The sequence below is a fragment of the Mus caroli genome, unplaced genomic scaffold (assembly GCF_978045245.1).
Source record: "Mus caroli unplaced genomic scaffold, Mus_caroli_1 scaffold_10, whole genome shotgun sequence".
In the NCBI taxonomy this organism is placed as follows: Eukaryota; Metazoa; Chordata; class Mammalia; order Rodentia; family Muridae; genus Mus; species Mus caroli.
In genome coordinates, this window is record NW_028227265.1 from 94,978,047 (window position 1) to 94,987,718 (window position 9,672).

Consider the following 9,672-nt stretch of genomic DNA (forward strand, 5'->3'; position numbering starts at 1 on the left):
GTGAATGTTTTAATGGTATGTGATTGTTTTATATTTATCACTCAATATAAATAGATTGTTTTGTTTTGTTTTGTTTTAAAGGCTCTCCCTGTATCTGATGGAGGCTTGGAGATGATGGGTTTGAGGTGCCCAAGAAAACTCACTTCAGACACGGGGGCTTAAAAAAAAAAAAAAGAAAGAAAGCTTTATTTTCTGAGCGCTGAGGGAGGTGGTCAGCTGGGGATCTGAACTGTGCCCCCAAAGGGAGATTGTGCATTCTTATAGGCTGTTGTTTTAGGGTTCTATTGCTGTAAGAGACACCAGGACCAAGGCAACTCTTGTAAAGGCAAACATTTCATTGGGGCTGGCTAACAGGTTCAGAGGTTCAGTCCATTATCATCGCGTAGGAGGGAAGGCCTGGTGCTGGAGGAGCTCACAGTTCTGCATTTCTATGCAAAGGCAGCCAGAAGAGGACTGCCTCTTCTTCTGGCAGCCAGCAGGGCCTTCTCTTCCTCACTGCAGGAAGCTTCAAAACCCATCCCAACAGTGATGCACTTCCTCCAAGGCCACACCTATTCTAACAAGGCCACGCCTACTCTAACAAGGCCACACCTCCCAATGCTGCCACTTCCCATGAGCCAAGCATAGTCAAACCACCACAGATGGCAACCCATAGCAAGGGGCCTGGGCTGGAATGGGCTGCTGCATTGACAATCACATTTTGTCACAAGAGGTTAAACAAGGAAATTAAAACATTGGTGACTGGGCCTTATCTGGGACACCTTGTCACAGGGTCCTTAGGGCAGCTTTTGCAGCCAGGTCCCCTCCTGGACTCTGGCCAGGAATCTAGAGTGATAAGAGAACAAAGAAGTGGGCAGGCTGCACACAGTCAATTAAGTCACTGCAAGTAACACATTTATGACTTCATTTAGGACTGTGTGCCTTAGTTCAGATAATGGGATAACAGCATCTTCCATCTTTACATCCTTTACGGAGGTTAACAGACAAGCATGAAACATCTGAAGAAGCAGGATGGGAGTTGGGCTTTGGGGCCTGGGAACATGAACTCAGTTTTGATCCTGTCAGCAAGGTGGAACTCGTTCGTGAGGTGGCTGAGCTCAGGAAACTGCCTCCTAACTGGAGAGACACTGGTGGTGACACAAGCTCTGGAAAACTGTGGGGACAAAGAGGAAGTGGTTTCTAAGGCAGGGGTGTGAGATTTCAGGTCTCTAAGCAAGGGGGTGGCTCTGGACTGTGTGTTGTATCTGAACACACCAAGAGGAGGAGCCTGCTATAACCACTCTCTAGGGCTGGGGGGGGGGGGGGACTTAAGACTAGTCTTTGGTCAAGAGTCCCACCCTCAGCCCTCCCTAAGGCTCCCACCCCCATTCCCACCCCATTCCACCCCATCCCCCACCACTCCAGAGCCAGGAGGCCCTAGCATGGTAGGCCTACAGCCTGCCCTTATTTCTTCCTGATCGCGTAGTGCTTTCTCACAGAGTGAAACAAGATGGAAAGTTATGGGGCACTGTAAGCCTACAGTCGCCTTTTCCAAAGCTACATTAGGCAACTCAGTACTCTACCTTCTCCTTCCAGGATGCTCACTGGAGGAGAGCTTCCAGATCCAAGAGAAGTACCCTAGCCAGGCTTCTCACAGGTCAGAATCATCTGGAAATGTTATAAGCAGGGTCCCTATGCCTTCCCCAGCCAAATGAGACACGAATAATGAAGTCTGAGAGAAAACTGATAAAAGATGGTATCCAAGCTGTCTTAAGGTGACCGTGTAAGTACCTTACCTTTTTCTCACCTTCGACACTGCTCCAGAAAGTTCAGGTGACACATACACCTAGCTTTGCCTGTTTTCAGTCCCTTCTGCTGCGTCTCCCGGGTGATGAGGTCAGAAGAAATGTATATTTACATGGACACCGTACACTCTGTACTAATAATAGTTTAGTATGCCCATAAGCCCTTTCAGGGGAGTGTGTGTCCATTCACTCATTCGCTCAGTTAACTACTTTGGGTATAACACCAAAAGTTAGTTACCAAGAACATGTTGGTGCTTTCTTGCCGTTGGATAGTCTTCCTACTTAAGGAAGAGAAACCCTGAGACCATGCCAACCCAGACACAGCATGTGGGTGTCTCAGCAGCCCAGATATCTTTTGCAAGCAGGCAGGTAGGGTAGGAAGATGCTGTGTTTCCTGTGATTCCTGCTGAGCTAGGATGCTGCTGAGACTCTTTTGGAATCTGAAGCAATGGGTTGCCTTTTCCAGCTCTGTAGCAGATGTTGGTGTTGCTAGATAACAGCAGATGTCTGATACTGCCTGAAAAACAAACAAACAAACAAAAAAACCTTCCATGCAAAGCTGGGCAGGATTCTACTTCTTAGCCTACCAGTGTCTCTCCAGTTAGGAGGCAATTTCCTGAGCTCAGCCACCTCATGAACGACTTCCACCTTGCTGACAGGATCAAAACTGAGTTCATGTTCCCAGGCCCCAAAGCCCAACTCCCATCCTGCTTCTTCAGATGTTTCATGCTTGTCTGTTAACCTCGGTAAAGGATGTAAAGATGGAAGATGCTGTTATCCCATTATCTGAACTAAGGCACACAGTCCTAAATGAAGTCATAAATGTGTTACTTGCAGTGACTTAATTGACTGTGTGCGGCCTGCCCACTTCTTTGTTCTCTTATCACTCTAGATTCCTGGCCAGAGTCCAGGAGGGGACCTGGCTGCAAAAGCTGCCCTAAGGACCCTGTGACAAGGTGTCCCAGATAAGGCCCAGTCACCAATGTTTTAACTTCCTTGTTTAACCTCTTGTGACAAAATGTGATTGTCAATGCAGCAGCCCAGTCCAGCCCAGGCCCCTTGCTATGGGTTGCCATCTGTGGTGGTTTGAATATGCTTGGCTCATGGGAAGTGGCAGCATTGGGAGGTGTGGCCTTGTTGGAGTAGGTGTGGCCTTGTTGGAGGTAGTGTGTTACTGTGGGGATGGGCTTTAAAGCTTCCCCCTGTGGATCCTACAAATGAGTCCATTTACATATGGTGCCAGGTGCTAGCCTTTTGTTTTCCAAACTCATCCCTGAAACTTGTCTGAAGAGCAAAGAGAAGCCAAGGGCAGGAGGGCTGCTGGAAGGTACCAGGAGCTGGGATCCCATCCGTCAGCCTGCACCTGCTCTAGCACATGGTTTGCATTTTCACGAAGGGGAAGCCTTGTGCTCTGTGCAGGGGGGAAATCTTGTTATGCCTCCGAGTGCAGAGCTGTGTGCACAGAAGAGGATTGTGAGCTGAACTTCTTCATACTGTTGGCTCCATCTGTGCCCAGCTCCTTCTCATTTGGGAGGCTCTGAGGGAGACTAGATATGAGACCTAAGTCCTGAACATAACCCTGGCGCTACTGGTCATGGGGACAATGACGCAAATCAGCTAACACAGAATTCTCAGTAATTTAAAATTAATAAATAATCACGGGGAGCCTCGAGCTTAGTAGATGCCATTAAAGGAAGTGCTTTTTTTGCTGTGTCCCCTCCATCATGTTACCCAATAACGCAGCTTGCAGAAACTATGCTGGAGTGAATGTCCTTATGTGTACAAAACAGAATGATATCTGGGATGAAAATAGATACTTTCGTTATTGACTCATTGATGACTTTTTGAAGCATGCAAATTCTCTGGGTTCTGGGATTCGGCCAACATTGCTGAGGCTGTGAAAAAATGCTTTATCTGATTTTCTGCCTGATGTGGGGAAAAGATGGAAGGGTGGATAGGAAAGGGGGTTGGGAGGAGATGGGGAGACAGATGGAGAATGAGGGAGAGAATAGAAAGACTTGTGTTGGCACCAAGCATAGACCCAGGAGGGAGGCTACCTGGAACAAGCCACTGATTGCTTTACAGCGTAGGCTTGGCTCTTTCTAGACTTTTAGGTTTTTTTCTCATGCATTAAGAGCTCTATCTTTAAATGGAGCAGAAGAAATGTATAGTTCACATGGATGGTCTCATGCACTGTACTAATAATAGTTTAATATGTCCGTAAGCTCTTTCAGGGGACTTTGTTCATTCAACAAATATTAGCAGCCATGAATATTGAACAGATATTAAGCCCACTAAAGATACATGTTGAGCATAATTTCAGGAAAAAAAAATCACATACCACTTTTGATCATCTAGGGCTCTCAAGATCATTAGAGTATTCAAATACAGCCTGGTCTCGTCACCTGGTGGGATTTTTGTAGGAGAAATACAAATGCAAATTAGTTATCTAGTAATGGTCAAGGGCACTGGAATATCAGTGTCATTTTCGATCTGATATCAGCTATATTGCTTAACATCTCAAAAGCTTTGAACCATTTCTTCTGCTTGTGTGTGTGTGTCTGTCTGTCTGTCTGTCTGTCTGTCTCTGTGTGTGTGCATACGTGTGTGCATATATCTGTGTTATATGCAGGATCTTTCCTTAAATTCTCTCCATAATTACTTTTTGAGACAGAATCTCCCAATGAGCCTCAAGCTCATTGACTCAGCTAGTCTGGTAGGCCAATGAGCTTCAGGGATCCATTTTGGTAGCACTGGGGTTACAGGGGTTTGCTACCATGCCTGGCCTTTCAGTGCACACTCAGATTCATTACCCACTGGGCTATTTCTCCAGCCCCAACTTCTCTTCTTCCATCCCCAACTCCCTCCTCTTCTTTCTTCTTCTCCTCTCATCTTCCTCCTATTCTTCTTCCTCCTCTTCCTCCTCCTCTTCTTCCTTCTCCCCCTCTTCACTATGAAGCCCTGGCTGGCCTAGAACTTGCTGTGTAGACCAGACCTCAAACTCATAGAGATCCACCTGCTTTCACCTTCCAAGTGCTGGGATTAAAGGTGTAGACCAACCCATCTGGCAACATTTACCTCTTTACGCCCCAGTTTCTTCATCTGCAAGACTGGTACGAACAATGTCGAGGGCACACGGTTTTTCTGAGAGTACATAAGATAAATCCACTCAAACTGCTTCCCAGCAGCTCATAATAAGCATACAATAGCTAATTCTTATAATCGTCTTGAAAACACTTTCAATTCTGAAATGTGACTTTAGCCCACTTCTTTTTTTTTTTTTCCATCCAGAGTTTAAATAGAAGTGTTCCATGGAAGAAAGAGACAAGAGCATGAAGCCATGTAAGCTTTCAGAGGAGCCCTGTTTGGCACCTCGTGCCTGAATCTCCTTGACAATTACTTCTCACTGTTTCATGCCAAGGAGCCATGAAGCACATAAATATGCAAAACCCAAGCTTCCAGATGTTGGTAGCTGATTTTCTCCTTAGTTGATTAGGCTCAGGTATAAATTAACAAGCAACGAGATTAACTTGTAATTGTCTCTGACATCCCACAGTCCCAGCGTTGCCACTATTCCCTCCCAAGTCTGGGACCTCCGACAAGCACATAATCAGCTCATCCTCCAGGGAACAGATGTTGGTTTGTTTTTAATATATAAGAAAATAAGGGCCAGGGGGTGGTGGCACATACCTTTAATCCCAGCACTTGGGAGGCAGAGACAGGTAGATTTCTGAGTTCGAGGCCAGCCTGGTCTACACAGTGAGTTCCAGGACAGCCAGGGCTATACAAAGAAACCCTGTCTTGAAAAAAACAAAAACTAAAACAAAAACAAAAAAACCAAACAAAAAAAGAAAATAAGATTTGCCTGGAAGGTAGTAAGAACGACTCAGGATGATCAATGTATTCGAATAGGCATGAGAGCCATCACCACAAATAAATCAGAAAACATATGAGGCAGGTTGTGTCAATGACAGGCACCTTTGCAGCTGGAAAGATGGCATGCTTGATGCATAAGCGTGAGGACCTGAGTTCAAATCCCCAGGAGCTTTCTTTCGAGCCAGCTTAGCCAAAACAATGGAGTCTCAAAGAAATGAGTCAGGGACAGAGGACACCTGGCATCCTCACACACACATACACATATACCATAAACATACATACACACATACCACAAACACATACATACACACACACAAACACCACAAACACACACACACAGAGAGAGAGAGAGAGAGAGAGAGAGAGAGAGAGAGAAAGCACCTTTGCCAGTACTTTAACTAACACAAGTCCTAAATCATTCTTACAGGAATAAATCACCTCCCTTTAAATTATTAACTAAAAATTGCTTTTCCCATAAACTTTCCCAGAAAGAACCTCTTCCCTGATCTTCCTGGAGATATTTTAACAGTGACTAGTTTCGGGTGTCCTTGAGACGTGAGTGCATCTTCCCTAACGATACATTCTTGTGTGGCTACTCTGCTTCCGTGCACAGTTTTGGAAGCTTTCTCTTCATCTGTATCTCTCGGCTCCCCAGGCATCTTTACAGAGTAAGTCGATAACAAGACAAAGAAGATATTTCACAGAAGATTCCCCGAAACATTTTCCCGTTCTCCAAACAGATTGCTTTATGAGCACACTTTACCCTCGCACATAAAACAGCAAGACAAATTTCCCTTCAGAAGAAAATAGGTTGCCTGCATCTTTAACTTTTGCTTTTCAATTAGAGTAAGCAATAGCATTTCTCCAAAATGCAAGACAAACGACCCAGCATGGTGCTTATTCCGTTTTGATCATTAGCTAACAACAGAGATATAAATGATCAGCCATGCAACGTGAACTAACTCCTACCTGTAACGAGTCCTGGACTAGGGTTAGTGGCAGAGGGCAGGAAGACCCATCTCTGCCCTGTAACCTTATAGCTGGGAATGGAGGAGGGAGAGTAGATGCCACCTGAGCCAGTCTTGGAGAAGGCAGAGACCTGACTTGACCTTCCAAGGAGTAGAGCATCCTCATCAAAGAGTCAAAGGTACAAATCTGTATGAATGGGCTCGGGAATGAGGCCAGTGCACCTAGCAAGAGCGCAAATTTCCTGTCTTGGGCAAAAGCGTGGCTGGTAAAGAGTAAATTATTTTGTTTCTCTTGGGTGAGGGGTGGGGGGGGGGGGGGGGGAAAGGAACGGGCAGGGGGCGGGGCAGGGGGCGGGGCGGCTTGGCCGGAAGAGTCAGATCCTTCCAAAAGTTACCCCTGCTCCTTCAGAATGTGAGCAGTAGAAACAAAAGGGAAAGAGCATGCGACCCAAAGTTTGCTCTTCAGGTAACTGTGTGGCCTCCAGCAACTGACTTTGCCATTTTTTGCTTGGTTTCTGACCTATAAAATAAAGACAAAAGATTCCAGATACCAACTCCAGGAGGTGTCTGTGAGGGTTTAATGCAATGATGCTTGTAATGACTTTCCTTGGCAGGGTTGTGGAATCAAACTCAGAGACTCATACATGCTATGAAAGCTCTCTACTGCTAAACAGCATCCCAGGCCGTGACTTTAGATAAACGCATGCCAGATAGATGCTCTGTGTTCAAGCAATGCTTATTGCTATTTAAAATGGAAACATTAACTTTCCTGATAGTTTAGAATTATAATAGTCTCTCTCTCTCTCTCTCTCATTCTCTCTCTCTCTCTCTCTCTCTCTCACACACACACACACACACACACACACACACGTATATTATTTACTTCCCCAATTTCTTCATTTTCTTTTAAAATAAGTTATTTCATCTATACCCTTGTTTGCCTAAGCTATCATGGAAGCTCAAAAGCTCATGATAGCTGTCGTTTCCAGCCCAGTGAAGGGAGTGTATGTCTCTTGCCTATACTCAGCCCCACTGCTATTTTACTCTGTTATCTGCTAAGAGCAGAGATTATCCTTCCATTTTGTGTAATCTTGTGTCATACAGAAATTTTGGATGAGAAAAATTCACTTAGCCAGGCATTGGCAGCACACATCTTTAATCTCAGCACTGGGGCAGCAGAGGCAGGCAGATCTCTGAGTCTGAGGCCAGCCTGGACTACAGAGTGAGTTCCAGGGCAGCCAATGCCAAAATAGAGAAACCTGTGTCTCAAAAAACCAAACCAAAACCAACCAAACAAAACCTTGACTTGAGTCTCTCTTTTGCCTTGCCCCATAAGTACACTGCTTCCTTGGTTTGTGCCTGCTTCAGAAAGTGAACATTTCCTTTGTTTGTTTGCTTGCTTCCTTACTTGCTTGCTTGCTTGCTTGCTTGCTTGCTGGCCCTGACTGGTCTGGACCTCACAGAGATACTCCTGCCTCTGCCTCTGCCTCTCAAGCTGGCTCCTCTTGCTGAAGCACACTCAGTGTAACTGAGCAGTGCATAATGGTCAAAACAGGAGATTTAGCATGCTCTACTAATATGTGCAATTAAAGTGATAATCAAAACTATGACTTTTAAAAGGAGGCAACATCACCCACTCCATCCTCAGACTCATCCTGTGTTCCATCCTGTGGGCAATCAGGTCTTGATATTACACCTTTCTGTCACACCCTCTACGTTCCAAGAGCAGGAGTGTTGTGCGGATGCCAATGCTTGCTCTTGTGCCTTTACGCCGCCCCCCACCCCAACTAGAATCCTCCTTATCCTATTCCTCTCTAGCTAAGAGCTTTATCTCATCCCTTTATATGCAGCTTTAAGTCCTCCTTAAACTGGCTGTTCTCCAAGCAAATAGGCTCTCTTCCTCTTCCTGAGATAAAACCCATGCCTACCCAAAGGACCATTAGCATATCTTCCATGCGGCTCCGCAAATGAAAATGTGATTGTTTACCTTGCATAGCCTGTCTTCCTTTCATCCAATTCTATCCTCAAGTCCTAATAGAACCCTCCTACCTGAGTCTCCAAGTCCTCACTGTGCTATTATTACAGTGATAATATGGCACTAGCTACTATTTATTGGGACATTTGGACGATTTTATGTCGGTAGCTGAAATAAACACTTCACAGACACCCACTTTCGGAATATTAATGAGCCCTGTGTGAGAGAGGCGCTGTTATTGTTCTCTCACTGAACAAATGAAAGGACTGGTGTTTCAAGGTCATGTCATTTACTTAAGATCATGGAGCCTCAGGTCTTACAACAAGAATTAAACTTCTTCTTAAAACAGAAATCTGTACTATTAGTGCATAGAATCTAGCATCTTGTCTGAAGAGGCTACAGAGCAAGTCTGAATTCTCCTATGTGATAATTAATTATAATCCTCAATCGCCCCCCCCCACCCCCAATCACCTGGCCATGCAGTAATTCAGCACACTCTTTATGAGTCTTAACTTTCAGCTCAGCTCTGCAATCTGTACTGGCCAATAGAATGTGGGCAAAAGTGATAGGTTTATATCTTACAATCATTTTTCGGGGGTACCATAACAAATTAATATAGAATTTGTTGCTTAAAACAACACACACAGAGCCACACCCACCTCACCCCCCTCTCAGAGTCCTGGAGGTCCAAACCCAGGCATCCTTCTGTTGGGTTCAGGGAATCTGGTCCAGAATCTGGTTCTTCCCTCTTTGTGGTGGTTATCAGCAGTCCTTGGCAGTTTTGGGTTATGTCAACAAATCTCCACACTCTGCCTTCACTAACATGATATTCTTCCTGGCCATCTGTGCCCAAGTCTCTTTCCTTTTGTGAGGACGCCAGACATTGGATGAGGGCCCACACTCATCCATTATGACGTCACCCTAATGGGATTACATCTTAAAAGACTGCATTTCCAAAAGAGGTCACATTCACTGGTAAAATGCGGGCAGGGACTCAGACTTCAATGTATCTTTCTAGAGGATGATCCTACCCACAATGGCTCTTAGTCCTTGCCCCTTGGCCTCGTAC

The 9,672-nt window shown here is 45.3% G+C and overlaps 1 long non-coding RNA gene across 1 annotated transcript; it reads right to left on the reverse strand.

Annotated features, from left to right (window-relative positions):
• Positions 1-1,877: 1,877 nt before the first annotated feature.
• Positions 1,878-9,403, reverse strand: LOC110300945 (uncharacterized). Its single transcript, XR_002378649.2, has 3 exons — positions 9,263-9,403; positions 4,126-4,189; positions 1,878-2,301 (listed from the first exon to the last, which is right to left on the reverse strand). It is a non-coding gene; the product is annotated as an uncharacterized LOC110300945 (long non-coding RNA).
• Between the last annotated feature and the right edge of the window lie 269 nt (positions 9,404-9,672).